At 34.6% G+C, this 21,908-nt stretch overlaps 1 protein-coding gene and 1 long non-coding RNA gene across 6 annotated transcripts in view; one reads left to right on the forward strand and one right to left on the reverse strand.

The window, feature by feature from the left end:
• Positions 1–19,659, forward strand: part of LOC125909822 (uncharacterized) — an 85,586-nt gene extending 65,927 nt beyond the window's left edge. For all 4 annotated transcript variants that reach the window (XR_007453779.1, XR_007453778.1, XR_007453780.1 and 1 more), the window contains exon 3: positions 16,173–19,659. This is a non-coding gene — a long non-coding RNA (uncharacterized LOC125909822). The remainder of the gene's footprint in view (positions 1–16,172) is intronic.
• Positions 1–21,908, reverse strand: part of DPH6 (diphthamine biosynthesis 6) — a 343,777-nt gene that overhangs the window by 244,315 nt on the left and 77,554 nt on the right. The gene's annotated exons all lie outside the window — the stretch shown is intronic.

A 21,908-nucleotide genomic window follows, 5' to 3' on the forward strand; every position in this document is an offset into this window, starting at 1 on the left:
GATTTACACGCTCTACTGACTGAGACAGGTAGGGACCTTCAAACATAGTTTTATATGCATGGAGAAACCAAAACTTTCATTTGACTCACTTTATTACAGTATTGTTTTATTGCTGTGGTCTGGCACCACACCCACAATATCACTGAGGTATGCCTGTATGTGAAAAGGATTGATGATAGTTTAAAATGTCCTCCTTCTTGGGGCGCCTGGGTGGCGCAGTCGGTTAAGCGTCCGACTTCAGCCAGGTCACGATCTCGCGGTCCGTGAGTTCGAGCCCCGCATCGGGCTCTGGGCTGATGGCCCGGAGCCTGGAGCCTGTTTCCGATTCTGTGTCTCCCTCTCTCTCTGCCCCTCCCCCGTTCATGCTCTGTCTCTCTCTGTCCCAAAAATAAATTAAAAATGTTGAAAAAAAAAAATTTAAAATGTCCTCCTTCTTAGGAATATAAACACACCCAGAACCTAAAGCCATAGGCAAAAATGAAGAAGGATGAATTTCTGTTCTTGGATTGAGGAGAATTAGGGCCGTAGGGACTTTCCTAATACTTAAATGACCTGGACGGATGTCACGATATGATACCCCTCTTATCTGGCTCCTTAACATTGAGAACTTACAAACATTTCTCTGTCTAACCTCTCTAATTGGTAATAAAATATCAAGTTTCATGCCTTCTTCCCTGCACAGAGAGTGAAAAAGCCCATAGTTCTACTTACTTAATTTTATTGTTTGAATAATTGTGTGTATATCCTTATCTGGTTTGAACAATGTACTTCTTTGAGATTGTCTTTCTATACTACATAACAAATTATTACAAACTTAATGGTTTAAAGCAATGCACATTTATGATCTCCCACAGATTCTATGGGCTAAGAGTCAGAACATGGCTTGGGTGGGTCCTTTGTTTAGGGTCTCAAAAAACTGCAATCACAGTGTTAGGTAAGGTTAGGTTCTTACCACAAGGAGCCTGACTGGGGAAGGATCTATTTCCATGCTACTTAGGTTGATGGTAGATTCATTTCTAAACAGCCATCGGATTCATGGCAGCTTGTTTCTTCAAAGTCAGCAATAGAGGGAGAGACTCCAGAAAGGTGATGCTATGCAACCATGTAATCATATACATGTAATCATGTATATCCCATCATCTTTGTCATATTCCATTGGTTAGAAGCAATCACAGGGCGTGCCAATGCTCTGGAGAGGGAGATTACACAAAGATGTGAACACCGGGAGGTGAGGATCATGGGGGCCACCTTAGTGTCTGTCCGCTGCCGAGGTATAATATCATTCATATAAATTCTGATGGCAAATTAGTCTACACTCATGCAGATCTTTCATGGATATGTAGTGACAATGACTCTAATGATGATGATCATGGAGATGCAGGGCCAAGTGTTAGAAATTTGTGCTGTAAGGAAGAAAGAACAGCTTAAGATTAGAGACATTCTCAGGCAACATTCAAATTGATGCGTGTCATGTATACTGATGAGGTGTTTTCTAACTATGAGCTAAATTTCCATCCTATGCATCTCATAAGCCTGTAGCTCTTAAATATTGTATTCCCTCCAGTGTTTTCTGGACTTAAGGTGTCTATATCCCCTGCCGTGACTTAAATAAATGAAGTAGTTGGTTAAAATGTCTTGGCCTATTTATACTCGGAAACCATGTGAAGGAAAATGACGAGTATGTTAACTTGTGGCTGTTTTGAGTTTTATAACTAACAAAACTATACACAACAGGGAGGCTGATGCTACTTGCCAGTGCTTAAGAATTTAATACCCAGCAAAGAACCTGTGTGGGAGGATAGGACCTAGTTTTTTCACTGCATCAAGAGCTTTACGTGATTAATTGTCTTGTTTATCCTAAATCTGCTCACGATAAAAAAAGAAAGATGAGGAGGAAGGGCATAGAAAGAACGTCCAGACATTTACTGTGGGGATCATTTCAAGCATCTGCATTTCAGACCTGCCTCAAAGAATGTCCTGTCACTGCTCATTGGCAAGAGGAAATGTGCCCTGGAGGAAGAGAACAGAGAGCAGACTTGATTTTCCAAACTACATGAACCCCTGTTTTTTTTTTTTCTTTTACTACTGTTTTCACCTATCCTATGACCACTAAGTGAGGCTGTCAACTGCACTCTGAACATGACTTATATTTTGCTGCCCTTGTCCCACTGAAAGAGTTCTCTCTGCTTCCAATACTATTCTTCTTCTAGTTAGTCTCTAAGGCTCAACTTGAACACCATCACCTTCTTTAGTACACTGATCACTCTGTCTTGCTTTATACTCTCCCGGTGCTTGGCAATTTTCTTATGGCTCATTACATTGTATTCCATAAACTTTTATTTTGAGTTAAAATTAATATAACATAAAATTGACCATTTTAACCATTTTAAAGTGTGTAATTTAGTAGCTTTTAGTAAATTCAAAATTTACAACCATCATGATTATCAAATTCCAAGACATTTTCATCATCACCCCCTAAAAAACCCTGTGCCCATTAAACTGTCACCCCACCCTGGAAACCACTAACTTGCTTTCTGTATGTATGGATTTGCCTCTTCTGGATATTTCATTTCAGTGGAATCACCATAAAACATGTGGCCTTTGGTCCAGATTATTTCAGTTAGCAGCATGTTTTCAAGATTCATCCATGTTATAGCTTGCATATATCAATACTTTTTATGACTGAATTATATTCCATTGTATGGCTATACCACATTTTGTTTCTTCATTCGTCATTTGACAGACATTTGGCATTATTTGCACTTTTTAGCTGCTATGAACTTCCAAATACATGTTTTTGTTTGAATACCTGTTTTCATTTCTCTTAGGCATATTCTCAGAAGTGTAATTACTAGGTTTGGGAAAATGTCACACTGTTTTCCATAGAAGCTGTACCACTTTATGCTCCCACTAACAGTGTTTTAGGACTCCAGTTTACATGTTCATCAACATTTTTTATTTTCTGAGGGTGTGTGTGTTTTAATTCTAGCTATCCTAGTGGATGTGAAGTATTATCTCATTGTGGATTTGATTTGCATTTCCCAAATGACAATGATGTTGAGCATCTTTTCATGTGTTTGTTAGCCATGTGTATATTTTCTTTGGAGATATCCCATAGATTTTTATGTTCATTTTTTCATCTTTTCTTCGAGAGTACAAGTTTCTTAAGGACAGAAAATATTTTTTTGTTAATATTTTAATCTCTTAGGGGATCTTTTAAATTGATTTGAGCACGCTAAGTGCTCAACAAATGCTTATTGACCTGAATTTAGGAGCCATAACAAAATGTTGCATTGCCTGAATTGGCTCTGAGCTGAAGTCCTCATATCATGTCATTTTTATATAAAGCTATTCTTACTCAGGAAGGACATCAGTAATCTATTAATTAACCTATTGGGTCTTTTAGCGATATCTGAACTTTTAACCATATACTCCTTGAAAGATTTTGTTTCCCTTGCTTTAAAATACCACATTTTCCTAGCTTTACTTCGTGCTTCTCCATTAGAAGCAAGCTCCTTTGTGGGCTCCTCTCCTCTGATGAACACTTGAAGATCATATCTTCAAGTGGGACATCTGACCTTGGTCTTCGCTGTTCTCTGGTACCAGTGTTTCCCAAACGCTGGTCTCCAAATGGTATCATTTTGTGATAAAGGGTGATATGGTGGGGAGCCTGGATGGTTTAGTCAGTTGAACATCTGAGTCTTGATTTTGGGTCAGGTCATGATCTCATGGTCATGAGTTTGAGCCCTACATTGGGCTCCACACTGACAGAGCCTGCTTGAGATTCTCTCTCTCTCCCTCTCCCTCTGCCCCTCCCTTGCTCATACATTTTCTCTCAAAATAAATAAATAAACTTTAAAACATTTTAAAAAGGGATGATATGGTAAATATTTTATATTATTATATTATCCTTCTTTTTAAGATTATGTCATCCATATTTTTATAACTTGAAAAATCTTCTTCTTCTATGAAATGATGATAGTATATGGCCACTAATATGTACTTTTAATATCCATGAAAAGTAAAAAAAAAATGAGCAACCTTTTATTGACTCCCTGTTCCTAACCATTTAAAAATATACTGGACATGGATATTCTGTTCTACATTTATTCCCTAAGTAATTTCATTTATGGATAAAACTTCAGTTATCACTTATCTGATAATTAACTCCAAGGAAAAAATATCTCTATTAAGCTCAAATCTATATATCCAAATTCTTATTGAATAAATCTCTCTTGAAGTTCACAGAGCTTTTGATTTAGCACGTCTAATGTTGAACTCATTGCCTACTTACTCACCTGCTTCCCACTTCTCTGTGTTTCCTATTTCAGTGAATTACATTATCTCGTCACCCAAGTCAGAAACCAGGAAATCCCTCTGAGTTTCCCTTTCTTCATCACACTTTCCACACCCAATTATCAACTTCTTTTATTTTTATCTTTATAGTATTTCTGTATAGTATTTCTGTATATAGTATTTCTGTATAGTATTTCTGTATAGCATTTCTGTACATCCATTCTACTCAATTCCCCATCTTCTTGCTGCTACTTTATTTAACACTACAGCCAACCAACCATCTTCCATTCAACACACAATGAAAGAGTCTGTACTATGCATCAAACAGTGTGATTACAACATGAAAATTATATGAGAGCCTGTTTTGAGGAAATATTCTTTAGCATTACAGCCTATTTTAGGTAATGTCTGATTGTCACATCATGAATATTTTGAAAATTTTTCCATGCTTGGTCAGTGCTGTGCATGTTTTAGAGGTTTACATTGGAAATTTTTTGTTTGGGAGATTTAAAATGAATTACTTACATTGAGTAATGAAATTGTTCCCTGACCCTGGACTGTAGCCTAAGGAAAGTCCCTTAGTCTCTATTAAAGTTTCCATTTGGAAAATGGGATAGTTGTGTAGGTAGCTAAGGGAAATTGGTTGTTTGTTATGATTCAAGACCTCTATGGGTAACATTTTGAAGTACAGATTTCTTATTTATTCATTAAAGATAGCTCTTGCTATGACTTCCATGACTGAAGTATAATGGATTATAATCACTAATGCATATTTAAGTGTATTCAAATGTTGCCAATTATTATCTTACCAATCAAAAAGAAAGAAAAAAGAAATCAAAATATGAGACTAGAGGGGGTTAGTTAAAGGGGTTTGGTCCAGGTCCATGAAGAAGTCGGAAACAGCATCTCCATTTTTTATAATGTGGTTCAAAGCAATGGCTATTGGAATATGTTACTTATCCTAAGTAGGACTTGCAAAAAATGGAGGTCTCAGGGTCAATAGGGGAAGAGTCAGTGTCTTGAAGAAAAAGGAAAAGCATCTGACTGAGTTCCAAGGAGGCAAGCATAAATAAAGAAAAGAAAAAAGAAAGGCAGGAGAATTGACTCTTTGGAATGGATTACACCATCTGCTTTCAGGCAGTGTCCAGTAAATTTACCCCCAAGTTGTTTCTTTCAGATTTCTTAATTGGAATAGAGCTTGAAAAATATTAGTGATTTTATATATACATATATATATATGTATATATATATATATATATATACACATATATATATATTACAAGCTTGCAATACTCATGCACCCCAGCCTTTTAGCAAAATATATGTATACCTGAGAGATTGCCATCATGATAACTAAGATGTTACAGATTTAGAAAGTTACCCTTAGTTGTAGCATTTGTTTCAGGTCCTCAAGGGAATGTTTTTACTTTGCCATTGATGGTCTGAGACAGCATGTTTTTGAACAACATTCTCCAACCAGGAGCAAAAGAGTGGAGTTCATTGTCAATAATTGTTTGAATATTTCCAGATATCCTCCTCCATGGCTCTTGGGCTTTTTTTTAGAATCATAGAATTTTTGTACTGAACAGGGCTCAAAGATGATTAAGTCAAATCTCTTCAATTTGGAGTTCAGTCATTGGCCTCAGAAGTTTCAATCCCATAATTTGTTCACGGTTAAGTTATTAATGGCACAATTGTAACTCGAACCTGGTCCTCCTCCTTGACCCATGTTTGTTCCTTTTACCTGATACCCAATGTTCTTCTTTCTTTGTTGATAATTTTCTTTGAAACCTCCTTTGAAGAAACTGAACAAAACCAGTTTAGAATGCATGCTTGCTTCATGTGAACTCCATTTTTGTTCCTTCGCAATAATAAGTTCCTCTGATAAAATGAATCATGGAATATTAGAGCTGGAAAGGGTACTTGTGGATTCCAGTCTCCTTATTTTATAAATATAAAATCATGACTAACAGAGTCCACTTGCCTAAGACCACACAAGTAGTGGTAACACTGGAATCTGAACTCAGGGTTCATATGAGTTTAGTGACTCACAGTGAACTTTACTACCTTGAAAGAGCCATATCTTTTTCTGACCCATGTGTATACTGGCTGAACACATTATAGCTATTAATTAAAATAAAAAACTAGGAAGACTGAGGACTCCAGATTCTGAGACTCAGTTGTTCTGGTATACCATGTGTCTTAGAGAATTAGTGAGGAAAGAAAATAGCAAAATTAAAAAAAGAAAAAAAAAACAATACCAAAGTTGTAAATAAAATCAACATTTAACAGGAGCTTAAAATGCAATTGCAGAGATAATAAAGAATGATTTGTGCTTTTAACAATTATAGGTTAATTAATTAGCAGCTGTCCTGCTGTTAAAGACTTGTGTCCAATGTTCAATGTTTTTTCCTCTAGAAAATGCAAAGATACCAGCTTGTTGTAAGGCTCCAAGCCATTCCCTGTGGACTGTTCTTGGCCTCTGCCGTCACAGACTATAACTAGAAAAAGGAAATTGACAGATAGAAAGAAAAACCCTTAACAGCTGGAGCTTTAATTTACCTACATGGGAAAAAAATATTTCAGTTTCTGAGATTTCTCTTGGGTTGCCTGATTTGGAGGTAGAAAGAGAAGCCAGAGGAAAAATCACCAAAAAAGCTTTTAAAAGAAACACTATGAAAAGAGCAAATCCTGAGAATTGTGTTTAATAACAGCAGTGATGAATTTCCTGGCAGTCTATACTGAGCAGTTAAAGACCAACCAGCATGTGAAAGAGGCTGAATTAGTTAGAATGGTCTAGAGGAGCTTAATAAAGTGTGCCAGAAGATTTATTCTCTCATATGTATAATTTTAAGATATGAATGATTCTATATTTAAGAAATGTATTACATCATCATATTAATTTTTACTAAGAGCTTCTAGTTTAACTTCAAGCAAGGTCTGAAAAATGGATAAGCAATGCTTTGAGCCACCAAGTTAGTGCCCCACAGAATATTTTAAAATTATTTAACACACATCATCTCAGTGTCAACAACTCATCACAGATAAACTATCTAATTAACAGAACCCTTCATAGTAATTTGATAACTGAGTCTTGGCTCAGTTTTTATACCAGAAGGGCAATCCTTGATAAGCAGAAATTATAAAAGCAGATTTAAAAACCATTAATTCAGAAATAAAATCAAATTGGTCTCAAATTAACCCCCTATTGGTATTTAAACTTATTTAAAAGCACTTGGCTTAAAGATAGATAACACTTGGAGAGGCTGCCTTTGACCAAAGTCAGGCTTTGTCTGGACCGTCAGCCTCTGTATTTTAATTCCCTTTGTTGTGTACCATCCTCCTTATGCCCAGTGTAATTGATATGGGTCTTACACTAGGGACAGATGAGTTTATCCTGTCATTGAAGCCCTTCACAAGATGCTTTAATTATTAGAACTAATTCAAAGATTTGTGCTCTGTGTTCTACTTAGGAAGACCAATTGTTTTCTCATTCCAATTCCATGTTGGCACCATTTCCAATGACAAATCCAATAAAGAATTAGTAATTTGGCTCCCTGTGGTTGTGGAAAAAGGACAGCAAGAATGAGCAACAATAATAGTTCCTGTTTGTATGGTATTCTTTTTTTAATATGGGAGTTATTACTGCTACACTTTAGGGACAAGGACCCAAGAAAAAGTAGAGAAGAAATTTATATTTGTATAAGGAAGGTAAATTTTGATCTTTAATCTCTGCGGATAATATTCATTTTTCAACTAAGTGGGAAGCAATAGTTTCCAATGGAAAGAACTGGGGATAAAGAAAAAGTAAGACATTTCCATTAAAAAATGGTGTTCCTCTGTTTAGAATGCAAGGTGACAAGCAAGGGAGACACAATTAACTTCTGGGTGTTGCAATTAGGTAAATGAGGTTACCAAACTCTCAACATAGCAATTTGGTGGAAGTGAACTCTTTTTGACATAATAGCTGGAACAGCAGAGTCATCCATATGTTAACTGAAGAATGTACTTCTCAAGATCTCAAAAATTATTCACTTCTTGCTTTCATTTTGTTGTTATGGGTGGGTTAGTGTATCAATGGTTGGTATCCAAGTATTAATTATAATTATCTCTGGGTGGCAGAACTATGAATAATTTTTCTTTGCTTTTTTATTTTATTTTTGTGTGTGTTCAGCTCTATTTTCTAAAATAAGCATGCATTACTTTTGTGGTAGCAAAATAATCATTTCTAGAGTGCCTGCTTTGTGATACTCCTTCAGACACATACACCCTGATTTCTAACATTCAGTTGGGGGAGATCAGGATATACAGTATAAACAAAACCTCACCTATTTTGTTCTTGCTTACACTAGTTTCTGGGGTTGATTATTATCTAGATTTTAACATATGTGTGAAAACTGTTTTCCAGACAAAGCAGACAGACATGGAGCATATTCTTGGGACCTGCTGGATCTTATTTCTGATACACATAAATTCAAAAGTTTAAAAACTTTCCTCATCTCCTTCCTTACTGACTACTCTTTGCTTGTAAGTAGGCCAACAAAGAGAAAACTATTGTAGTTTTTCAATAGTACATTAACAGAGTACAATTTAACAAGTGGGCAGAGGATATAGATTGTTTGTGTTGGGATATTCTTGACTCCCAACTTGAGAATGGACACTTCTGGGCAAATGAACGTTGAGGTCACTATTTTTACCTTCAGAGAGTGGCCCCCTTGTGTCTAGTCCCCTCAGAGAGAAACTTAAATTTCCTAGATTATCTTCTAGGGGTTAGGATCATTTTAAATACTGAGTGATAATTTATCTTAATGAATGTTTGAGAAGATTCCACAATCTTGCTTGGAAACCAACTGTCAGAAACTAGTTTTTATTTTCAGCTTAAATTTTTCATATTTCATTTTTCCATTCTTTTAAATTCCTGCACTTGTGTGAAGATCACTGCATAGAGATCATTTGTACACTTGCGGAACAATATATTAATCCATCCCTTAAACCTTCTCTGAGTCAAATTTCCTTATTTTCTTTAGAAAATACATATCTTCTTTTTCTCCATATGGCTCTTCTTTGTTCCTATATGAAGGTTACCAATATAGTATATTGAAATTCTCAAGTTTTTGTTTTTAAGAATGTAAAGCAGTAATTATCATTAGTCATGGTTCAAATGACATGGAACCACATCTGGAGATACCGAGTTCATAGATCTGGAGTAAGACATAAGCATACTCTTACATTTTTTAACATTGTCTTTTGAGGAGGAACTTTTTAGTTTGATGAAGTATCATTTTTCAATTTTTTTATAGTCTGTAATTTTTGAGTCTTAGGAAATTTTGCCTGATGTAAAGTCACTAACATTTTCTTCTATTGGTTTTATAGTTTTAGCTTTTAAATTTGGGTCTATGATCCATTTTGAGTTAAGTTTGGTATATACAGGTAAAGATCCAGAGTTGTTCTTTGCTTTTTTTTTTTTTTTTTGGTTTGTTTTTCATTTTTGTTTTCTGTTTTTTTTGTTTTGTTTTGTTTTGTTTTTTTGTGCGTGTGAATATTGTGCCAGTACTTTGGAAATCAATTTTATACATTGAATTGCCTTGGCACTTTTATCAAATATCAACAGACCATATATGTGTTGGTCCATTTCTGGGCTTCTTTTCCATTGATCTATTAATTTTAATACTAATACCTTGACTATTGTAGCTTTATTATAAGTCTTAAGATCAGTAGTGTAAGTCCTCTGACTTTTTCCTTTGGTTTCAAAATTATTTTGGACATTCTAGTTCCCTATACCTATACATTTTATTTCTTATTTATTTTATTAGTATTTTTTTGAGAGAAAGAGAGAGAGAGAGAGGGAAAGAGGGATAGGGAGAGAGAGAATCTTAAGCAGGCACCACAACCTAGTGCATAGCCCCAATGCAGGGCTCAGTCTCACAACCATGAGATCATGACCTGAACCAAAATCAAGAGTCAGACTCTCAACTGACTAGGCCACCCAAGTGGCCTATACATTTTACATTCCTGCATTTGTGTGAATGCACCCCCACCTATACATTTTACAATCAATTGATTAATTTCTGAAAAAGAATCTGTTTTGGATTGTATTGCAACTATTTTGAGAACTGACATTTTAACAGTATTGATGCTTTCAATCCATGAGCATAGTATATAAGTATTTATTTAAGACATCTTTACTGTCTTTTAATAATATTTTATAGTTTTCAGCATAAAGGTTTCACACATATTTTAAATTTATCCCTTTCATATTTCATACTTTACATGCTATTTTAAATTATTTTTCTTTACTTTTTATTTCCTCCAGTTATTTATAGCCACAAATTCATTGAGATAAAATTGAAGAACAACTCACTGCCCATATGTAATGTATACAATTTGATCAGTTTTGACTTATTTATATACTCATGACACTATCATCACAATCAAAACAAAGGACATTTTCATCATTCTTCAAAGTTTCTTCATGCCTTTGCAGTTGATCCTTTCCTACACCTCTGGCCCCAGATGTCTGTTAACCTGCCTCCTGTTATAATAAATTAGCTTGTATGCTCTAGAATTTTATGTAAATCAAATCGTCCAGTATTACTTTTATTCTTGGCTTCTTTTACAAAACATAATGATTTCAAGATTCATCCATGTTATTGCATGCATGAATAATTGTTTCATTTTATTGCTGAATACTGTTCTATTGTATGAATACACCAGGATTTATTTCTCTCTTCACCCATTGATGGACATTGGGTTGTTTCCAATTTATGGTGATTACAAATAAAGCTGTGATAAACATTTGTGTATGAGTCTCTGTATGGACATATGCTTTTGTTTCTCTTGAGTAAATACTTAGAAATGGAATGGCTTGGTTGGTATAGCATGTGAATGTTCAATTTTTAAGGAAACTGCCTAACCATATTTTTGTGATTTCAGATTCTGATTGTTCAATGATAATGTATAGAAATACAATTGCTTTTTGCATTTGCTAGTGTATAGAAATGGAGTTGATTTCACTTTGTATTCTGTGGCTTTGTTACACTCAATGGTGTCATTGCCTTTTTTTTTTTTTTATAGATCCCTTAGGGTTTTTCAATAAAGGTGATCATGTTGTCTATAAATGTAGACAGTATTTGGGGCACCTGGGTGGCTCAGTCAGTTGAGCGTTGGACTTCAGCTCAGGTCATGATCTCACAGTTCGTGGGTTTGAGCCCTGCGTCAGGCTCTGTGCTGACAGCTCAGAACCTGGAACCTGCTTCCGATTCTGTGTCTCCCTCTCTTTTTGCCCCTCCTCCACTCATGTTTTCTCTCTCTCTCTCTCTCTCTCTCTCTCTCTCTCAGAAATAAACATTAAAAAAATATATAGACAGCTTTACTACTTTTTCAATTTTCATGCCTTTTATTTCTTTTTCTTGCCTTATTGCCCTGGCCAGGATCTCCACTATAAGATTGAATAAAAGTGGTAAAAGTGGATATTCTTATAACTTGTTTTTCTGCTTTTTTGTACAAAGCTAATGATGGACTCATATGAATCAAAAAGAATTCTCTTCTCTTCTACTGTTGGGTAGAGCTTGTGTAGAATTGGCTGCATTTCCTTTTAAATGTTTGATAAAATTCACCACTAAAGCCATCTGGGCCTGAAGTTTTCATTGTAGGACCTTTTAAAGTTAGAAACTCATTTTCTCTAATATAATAGGAACATTCAACTTAATGTATTTCTACTTTAGTGGATTTTGGTAGTTCATGTCATTTAAGAAATTGCCCATTTTATTTTAGTTATTGGAATATAATTTTCATAGGATTACCTTATTAGTCTTTTAATGCCTGTAGAATCAGTAATGATGTCTTGTTTCTTATTCATGGTGTTGGTAATTTGTGTCTTCTTTTTTCTTCATTATTAGTATAACTATGTTTGTCAATTTTTTTCCTCTTTTCAAAGAAGCAGTTTTTAATTTTCTTGATTTTCTTTAGTGTTTTTATGTTTCATATTTTATTGACTTTTGCTCTAATCTTTATTATATCTTTTCTTCTGCTACTTCAGTTTGTTTCCTTTTTTTCTAATTTGTAAAGTGGAAACTTAGATCATTGATTGTATATCTTCCTTTTTTCTCCCTTACATAAGTATTTAATGCTATCCCCCAGGCACTGCATTTTACATATCTTGTTGTACTGTATTTCCATTTTCATACAGTTAAAGTATTTTAAAATTAACTTTGTGATTTCTTCTGTGGCCTACAAGTTATTTGGCTGTGTGTCACTTAACTTAAAATATTTGAAGATTTCCCAGATATCATTTAAGGAAATTGATTTCTAATTTAAATCAGTGTGATAAGAGAACATACCATGTATGTGTTCAGTGTTTTAAATTTTATTGAGTCTTGTTTTAAGACCCCAAATCGTCTATCTCTTTAAATAGTTCACATGCACTTGAAAAGAATATGCATTTTACTGTTGCTTGACAGAATTTATAAATATGTATTTGGTCAAGTTGGTTGGTAGTGTTGTTCAAGTCTTAAATAGACATACTGATATTCTCTCTAGTTTCTTTATTGATTATTAAGAGTGGGATATTGAAATATCTAATTATATTATGGATTTGTCTAATTCTGCCTTTAGTTTTCTCATGTTAATCTACAGGTATTTTGAATCTCTGATAATAAGTACAAACACATTTAGGAGATTTGATGCCTCTTAAAAAAATTTACCCCATCATCATTATGAATTTACTCTCTCTGGAAATATTCATTTTTCTGAAATCTATTTTGTCTAATACTTGTATAGCCACTTCTGCTTCCTTTTGACTATTGTTTTCACAGCGTATATCTTTTGGTATCAATTTACTTTTAACATATTATATATTTATATGTCAAGTGTGTTTCTTTAATACAAGATAGAGATTAGCATTGTTTATGTTTTATGTAATTTAACAATATATATACCTTTAACTTGAAATATTTGGAAATTTATTTCTAAGTATTTCATATTTTTGAGACTATTTTAAATTCTACTATTTTCTTTCTTTTTCTATCTTTTTTGGTTATCTATTTTATAAATTTATTCAGGCATAATTGAAGTACAATAAAACTGTACATATTTAAATATATAATTTGATCATTTTTGACTTATATATGCACCCATGAAACTATTACTGCAGTCACATAATGAATGTTTCCATCACCAAACTATTGTATTGCAGGAGTATAAACTGTTATGTGAATATTGATGTAGTCAGGTTTAAATCTACCATCTTGCTATTTAGGCTTTATTTGTCCTATCTGTTCTTTGTTCTTTTTTCTTTTCTTACTTCTTTTTTCTCTGTTACTTTTTCTTGTCAGATTAGTTTTTTTTTTTAATAATTCTATTTTATCTCCATTGTTAGCATATTAGCTATACTTCTTTATTTTCTATTCTGTTGATGTAGACTTTACATTACATAGTTTTATTATCACAGTCTGTCTTCAAATAATATATTATCACATAAGAAACTTACTAACCTTGTTTTTCCATTTTAACCTTCCTCAGCTTGTGCTATTTTTGTAGTAAATTTTACTTACAAATCTACAAGCCACATAACGTATGTTTATTGCTTTTGCTCTAAGGAGATAAGAAATGAAAAAAAAAATGCCTTTTATATTTTATCACAACTTAACCTTTCCTGTGATCTTCATTTCTTTGAGTAGATCTACATTTCTACCTACGTTTACTTTACTTCTCCCTGAAGAACTTCCTTTAGTGTGTTCCATAGCTCTAGTCCGCTGGGGATGAATTCTCTCGATTTTTGTAAACCAAAATAAATTTACTTTGACTCTCATTTTCAAAAAGATATTTTTTCTGGGTATAGAATTATAGGTTGGCAGTTCTTTTCCTTTTGTGCTTTAAAGATGTTGTTCCATTGTCTTCTCGCTTGTGTGGTTTCTTGAAAAGTCTACTTCATTATTTTTTGTTATTGCTCATAATGTGCCATTTTTAGTCTTGCTGCTTTCAGGGCCTCTCCCTCAACTCCCTAGTTTATGTTAATTTTATTGTGATATGCCTTTGCATAGTTTTCTTCTTGTGTCTTCTGCATGAGTTGTGTGTTCTGCATGAGTTGCATGAACTTGTTGGATTTAAGGATTTCTGTATTTTATCAAATTTGGAATATAAGGTGATTATTATTTCAAATATTTTTCTACCCCCTACCTTTCTGGGTCTTCAGTTATCCTTATGTTAGGCTTATTGTTATCTTCCCACAACCCACTGATGGCTTTTTTGTTTTTATTTTACTCTTTTTTTTCCTATGTATTTCATTTTATATAGTTATATTACTGTATTTATAAACTCACTTATTTCCCCTTCTGTAAAGTTTATTCTGTTTTTAATCCTATTTGGCATGATTTTTATTTCATATATTTTATTTTTCAGCCTTAGAAATTCAGTTTTTGTTTTTTATTTTCCACTTCCCAAAATTTCAGGTTTCCCATACCTTCTTTATTAGATCTAGATATCTAAATATCTAAATCTAGATATCTAGAGTATCCAAATCTAGATATGGATTATCTAGATTTTAACTTAATATACACTATCAACATATTTAAGTGTGGTTCTTTTATTTTATTTTTTATTTTTTTTAACATTTATTTATTTTTGAGAGACAGAGAGATACAGAGTGCAAGCAGGGGAGGTGCAGAGAGAAAGGGAGACACAGAATTCGAAGCAGGCCCCAGGCTCTGAGCTGTAAGCACAGAGCCTGACACAGGGCTCAAACCCACAAACCACAAGATCATGATCTGAGTCAAAGTTGGATGCTCAATCGACTGAGCCACCCAGGTGCCCCTATTTGAGTATGGTTCTAATCATTGATTTTTCTCTTGGATTTGCATCATACTTTCCCACTTCTTTGCACATTTGACCATTTTTGGTTGAATGCTAACACATGTGAATTTTAGGTTGTTTTCTGGATTTTTGAAGGGAGTAATATTTTCTTATTCTTTTATTTTTTATTTAAAAATTTTCTCTTTTAATGTTTATTTTATTGTATTTTATTTGATTTTGAAGGAAAGAGAGATGGAGCATGAGCAGGGAGACAGGGAGACGCAAAATCTGAAGCAGGATCCATGCTTTGAGCTGTCAGCACAGAGTTCAACACCAGGCTTGAACTCACAAGCCATGAGATCATGACCTGAGCTGAAGTTGGAAGCTTAACTGACTGAGTCACCCAGGAGCCCTATGGGACTAATATTTCAAATATTTGAGAGCTTTGTTCTTGGATAAAGTTAAGTTACATGGGTCCAATATTATCCTTTGGGGCTTCCTTTCAAGGTTTGTTAGTGAGGGTTCAGATACCCTTCATTCTAGACTAATTTGCTAACAGAACAGTACAGTACTTCCGAGGACTCTACTACATACTCTGTATTAGAAGGTCTTTTTACTCTGGCTAGTGAGAATAGATCCTATTTCTGGACCAATTTAGCCTTTGAGAATTGAGCTGCCTCTTTCTAGTGGTTCCTTTCCTGGCCTCACTACTCATGTGCAGATCAGTACTTAGCCAGACACTCAAGGGAAACTCTTCTATAGCACCTCTCCTGCATTCTTCCTCTTACTAGCAGACTTCTCTCCTCTTTGTTACTTTGCTTTCAAGGTTTCAGCCACTTTTACCCCCCAAAATCTGTATTCTGTCTCTGAAACTCAGCAAAATTGCAGTCTCTCTTTTGATTCTCCTCCTTATGTTGTGGCTTGGAAAATCTTCTCATGTAGTGAGCTTGGGCCTTTGTAGGGATCAAATCATTTGTTTCTGCTTTCCCAGGGATCACTTTCCAGTGCTTCTTGTTGTCCAGTATTCATTTTATTATTCCATATCTTGATCTTTGGTCTGTTTGTTTTTTGTTTTTTGTTTTTTTTAGAGGGAGAGAGAGAGAAGATCCTAAGCAGGCTCCATGTTCAGTGCAGAACACAACATGGGCCCAATCCCATGACCCTGGGATCATGACCTGAGCCCAAAAATGAAGAGTTGGATGCTCAACTGAATGAGCCACACAGATGCCCCTCTTTTGTCTGTTTTCAAAATTTTTTAAGGATGTAAGGCAAATCTGGTACTTTTTACTTCATCATGGCTGGACCTATGTTCTAAATGCAGAAAAAAAAAGAAAAAAAGAAATTTATAGTAAAAATAGAAGATCTTATCACACAACTCAGGGCAAGAATACAACCAAGATTTGAGTATAAGGAATTGATCATCTTCAACAACCCAGGTGATGCTTTCTTTTTCTATCTCTTATCTCTGCATCTCTCCAGTCTCTGCTGACTGGTTGTTTTCTGTTTCTCCAGGCTGTATGGTTAAATGTGTCCACTTCAAAATCAGGCAGAGAAAGGCAGATACCATATGTTTTCACTCATATGTGGATCTTGAGAAACTTAACAGAGGACCATGGGGGAGAGAAAGGGGGGTAGGTTACAGAGAGAGAGGCAAACCATAAGACACTCTTAAATACTGAGAACAAACTGAGGGTTGATGGGGGGTGGGAGAGAAGGGAAAGTGGGTGATGGGCATTGAGGAGGGCAGCTGTTGGGATGAGCACTGGGTGTTGCATGGAAAACAATTTGACAATAAATTATATTTAATATAAAAAATGTGTCCACTTCACAGGTGTCAGATTTACATATTATTGTTCTATTAACTTGCAGAAACTTCTTGAGGTATTTTCCTTTACAACATTAATTTGTTTGCAAAAACAGTTTGAGGTTCCTAGAAAACATGTAATTAAATATTATTTTAACAACATTATTTTACCTAAGAATGCTGATTTGAATTTACTATTTAATATGGCATTATAGTTAATATCAAAGTATTCTGCACATCATTTGTTTACCCTTGCACAATCTAGTTTCACTCAATTTTAAAAATAGTTGTTATGGTTTTGTTGATTTACTCATAATGATGTCTCCATTTGTTCTTGAGTGATTACAACTGATTTGGAATCCATATGTGTCTACAAATAATTTAAAATTTTCTGCCATTGCATATTTATGTTCATGTGTACTCAATTTTATATTTTATTCTATTGTCTGATTAACATTAAGGCTTTCCTGGAAGCTGTGATATCTTCTCAACTTTGCCTTAACTAAATTGCTTGGTGCTAACAATAATTATTTTTTATTTGAAATGTTTCTTAAAAACAAAGCATATTAATTGTCTTTATGGCAATTTTTCTATCATCAGACACCTTACTACTGATGTTTTCCCACCACAAAACACAGATATCACACCTTTATCTTTAACAAATTAAGAGCTGATTTGGAATGAAATTGAAAGTTTATAACTATACATCTCCTGGCAACTTATGGTACCATGTAGAAGAATATAGAAGAAATACTACTGAATATCATTGTATAACTACGACATTAAGGGTTTTTGAATGAAAGTGAGTGATAGGTAAGGTCAAGTATGCAGTTCAGTTCAAACATTGTCCAAAATATTGGTTGAACAAATAAGTGAATAAATATTGAATGTAATGTGAGCTATCCCCATTCATAAATTAACCATGAATCTCATTGAATTGAGAAGAAGTAGATCATCTGAAAATACTGTATAATAAATATGTGATTATATTCACTATTTCACAACCTGGCTGTCTTTCTTAATTAAAAATTTGTCTTAATTAATTTAAAAGCTTGCTGCTGTTTGATTTTAAAAATAATTTGTAGATGTTTCTTGAAAACACATTCATTGTTGATTTTATACCTTCCTGGACTGTTTGGATTTATTTTTACCATGTGAATTTCTTTCCAAGAAATAAAATAAAAATGCTTGTTAAAAATTCAAAATGAAAAAAAAAAGTTACAATAAAAAACTCATTACTCAGACTTGACACCAAAAGCACAATCCATAAAAATAAAAATTGATAAATTGGACCTTATCAAAATTTAAAACTTCTGCTATGCCAAAGACTGTGTTAAGAAGATGAAAAGACAGGAGCCCTTTTATGGCTCAGTTGGTTGGGCATCTGACTCAATCTCAGCTTAGGTTTTGATCTCATGGTTGTGAGTTCAAACCCCATGTTGGGCTCTGTGCTGGTCACAAAGCCTACTTAAAAATAAAATACTTAGGAAGATGAAAAAACAAACTACAGAGTAGGAGGAAATATTTGTGGATCATGTATTGACAAGGAACTTGTGTCTAGAATCTATTAAGAACTTTCAAAGCCCAGTTATAATACAGCAAATAATCCCATTACAAAATGGGCAAAAGACAGCAAGAAATATTCCACTGAGGAGGATAAACATATGGGAAATAAGTACCTGAAAAGATGTTCAACATTCTTGGCAATTTGAAAGGGCACATTCAAACCACAGTGCAGTCTCATGCACCCCTATCAGAATGGCTAAAATTAAAAAAAAAAAAAAAAGATAACACAAAATCCTGGTGATGGTGTTGAGAAACTGGTTCACTTGCACATTGATAGTGCAGATTTTAATGGTATAGCCACTCTGCTAAAGAGTGTGGCAATTTCTTAGAAGCTAAACATGTATTTAACAAATGGTTCAGCAAATGCATTCTGTCATTTATCCTAGAGATATGAAAATGTACATTCACACAAAAACCTGTACATGAATATTCAAAGCATCTTTATCTTAATAGTCTAAAACTAGAAATAACCCAAATGTTCTTCAATGGATTAATGGTTAAATAAACTGTGGTCCATACTTCCTATGAGACACTACTCAGCAATAAAAAGAGAACTATTGATACATCCTTTCATAGATTTCAATGGAATTATGCTGAGTGAAAAAGACCACTCTCAAAAGGTTATATGCTGTATGGTTTCATTTATATAACAGTTTTGAAATGGAAAAATTATAGAAATGGAAAACATGAGCTGTTTCCAGGGGTTAGGGAGGGAGTTGGGAGGGATGGTGCACTGTGGTTATAAAGGGTAGCACCAACAAGCCTAGTGATGGAACTCTTCTGTGTACTGACTGTTGTGGTGGTCAGACCAATCTACACATATGATAAAATTGTATGTATGAAAGTTACATACACACATTGACACAAATGAGGGCATGTAAAACTAGTAAAATCTGAAATAGATCATTGGATTTAATCAGTGTTAATTTCCTGGTTGTGATGTTATGCTATAGTTATGCAAGATATTATCATTGAGTGAAACTGGCTGAAGGATTTTTGGGATCTTGCTGTATTATTCTTTGAAACTGCATGTGAATCTACAGTTATCTAAAAGTACAAACTTAAAAAAAAGTGGTTATTCACTGCTATTATGAATATACTACTGTAGTCTGTACTTAGCATTGCTATAGACATCAATCTGAAGAATGATATCGAGTAACTCATTGGATCAAGTCAGAAAATTCTGGGGGACAAAAAAAGAAAAGAAAAGAAAAGAAAAGAAAAGAAAAGAAAAGAAAGAAAGAAAGAAAGTGTTGGAGACTCTCCTGAAAGGAGTGATTTAATGAATCCTGAAGGGAATGCTGAGAGGCTGGAGTGTCTGGTCTAACTGGAGAACATGATCAAGTCCTAGCATTCATGTCATAGATCCAGGTTGGGTAGAAGGATACTGAAAGAAGCTCGACTATAGGCTGTATTTTCTGGAAGCAGATGATGAGATGGAAGTTAGGGTGTTTATTGGGGATTAGCATGGATAAAAGAAAGGTGATCATAATAGATCTCTGAAGGGAGCTCTACCCAATGGCTCAGGCATTAGATGTAGATCACTTTCATTGAGCAGAACCTCAGGTGAAGAGGCTGTCTGCCACAGAGGCAGATCCTGAAAGAGCTGAGTGTTGGAGAATGTCTGCTTGCTGCACTTCCCAAAGCTGGGCAACAAACTCTGCCTGGAATGGGGATGCAGGTAGTGTATTTTTATGTCTATCACAGTTGACATACATAGATCCAGGTCAGTGATGGAGTTAATACTGAACTCAAACAAATAGTAAAAATAAATAAATACAATGGAATTTGGAGAAAGAGACTGGGACAAACATGCAGGTCTTCTTAACAACATGAGAGGATGTAACTTCATCTAAGAATAAAAGTGACATTGGAAGGCTTTGGCTTCTTTCTGTAAATTGATGAGGATATGTAATGAATGTGGCATAGGCTTCGGTCTTTGAGCGCTCACTTTTTTTTTTTAATATCCCATTCTAGATAGTATTTGCAGTTGTTGGATTACTAAGAAATACTAGTTGAAATCATGCAAGGGATTTTATTATTATAATGGTTATTTTGGCTTTGCAGAAAAAAATGTTTCCACCCACCCACTTCCTGGTCTAAGGGACAACCTGCTACTTATCAGTCAGTTGCAGAAAATGTTGACAAAGTCTCACTCACTGAACTGATTTCACCCTCCATTTGAGCAACGGGATGTTTTACAGATATGAGAAGCTGCTGTTTATCCTCCATTTAGGACTCCCTCAGTGTGTTCATAGAGATGGTTAGAACTGGCAGGTAACAGAGGAAAAACTCTTCAAAGGAGCCTGTTAGCATTTTCTTATTCCTACTGAATGGAACCTGAAAAAGCTATTGTTACATTTCTTATGGAGTTCCCCAACGCCTCTTAGAAATGAGCCATATTTAGTTTAAAACAAATTTCCTGAAGTAAACAGTATATTTCCCTGATTTTCATCTCTCTTGGTGAGCTTCCAAAAAACTTGGAAGTGAATTAGTGTGCAATTTGCATCCAAATCTTAGCCAAGGGGATGTGGTTTATTATAATACATGGTCCTCCTAATTATTGAACAGCCCAAGAAAACTCGGCCCAGTGTGCATCTGTTCTTGCTTGACCACACTGCCAAACATAATTTGGCAAGCACAGAAATGTACATTGAGCAGACCTACAGTCTAATTTGCATTAGAGTTTGTGGTAATTATATGAAAGCTATAACTGAATGAGCTTGTCCTCTCTTTTTTAGATCACTTCATTTCTAAAAAATAAACAAGAAGCAAACCCCTCAAAGAATTTCCTTTTATATGTGTCTTTGAGGTTTCTCAACGTGATTTAATCATTGCCCAAGTGTTAGTTCTGCTTATACATGAAGAAAAAACATCTTTCCCGCATATTTCATGCAGACTTTCTTCTATTAGCCTTGATGTCTATGGGTCGACTGTGCATGCTTTAATATATATTTGATATCATTGCTCAAGAGAATAAATTAGGCTACTGCTGACCAGATGTCTCCATTATTTGGGAATTCGCATCCAAGAATCAACAAATAGGTTCATCGTCGAATTGTTTTAAGGAGTAATAAGTAGTCATTGAAAGAGCTGTAAATTAAAAATCACAAAGTTCTCACTGAGATATTATCTTTGTTTGACAACCTTAAATAGACCACTAATCCCTCTGATTCTCAGTTTTTTTATCTATAAAATGGGGATATTGATGCCTCCTTTGTGTACCTTATATGGTTTATGGGGGTCTCAACTGGAAGAAAAAAATATTTAAAAGTATTTTGGTGTTGGGGCACATGGGTGGCTCAGTTGTTTGACGGACTCCTGATTTTGGCTCAACTCATGATCTCACAGTGGTGAGATCAAGCCTTGTGTCAGGCTCCGCCCTGGGTGTGGAGCCTGCTTAGGATTCTCTCTCTCTCTCTCTCTCTCTCTCTCTCTCTCTCTCTCTCTCTCT

Source organism: Panthera uncia (assembly GCF_023721935.1).
Source record: "Panthera uncia isolate 11264 chromosome B3 unlocalized genomic scaffold, Puncia_PCG_1.0 HiC_scaffold_1, whole genome shotgun sequence".
Classification (NCBI taxonomy): domain Eukaryota; kingdom Metazoa; phylum Chordata; class Mammalia; order Carnivora; family Felidae; genus Panthera; species Panthera uncia.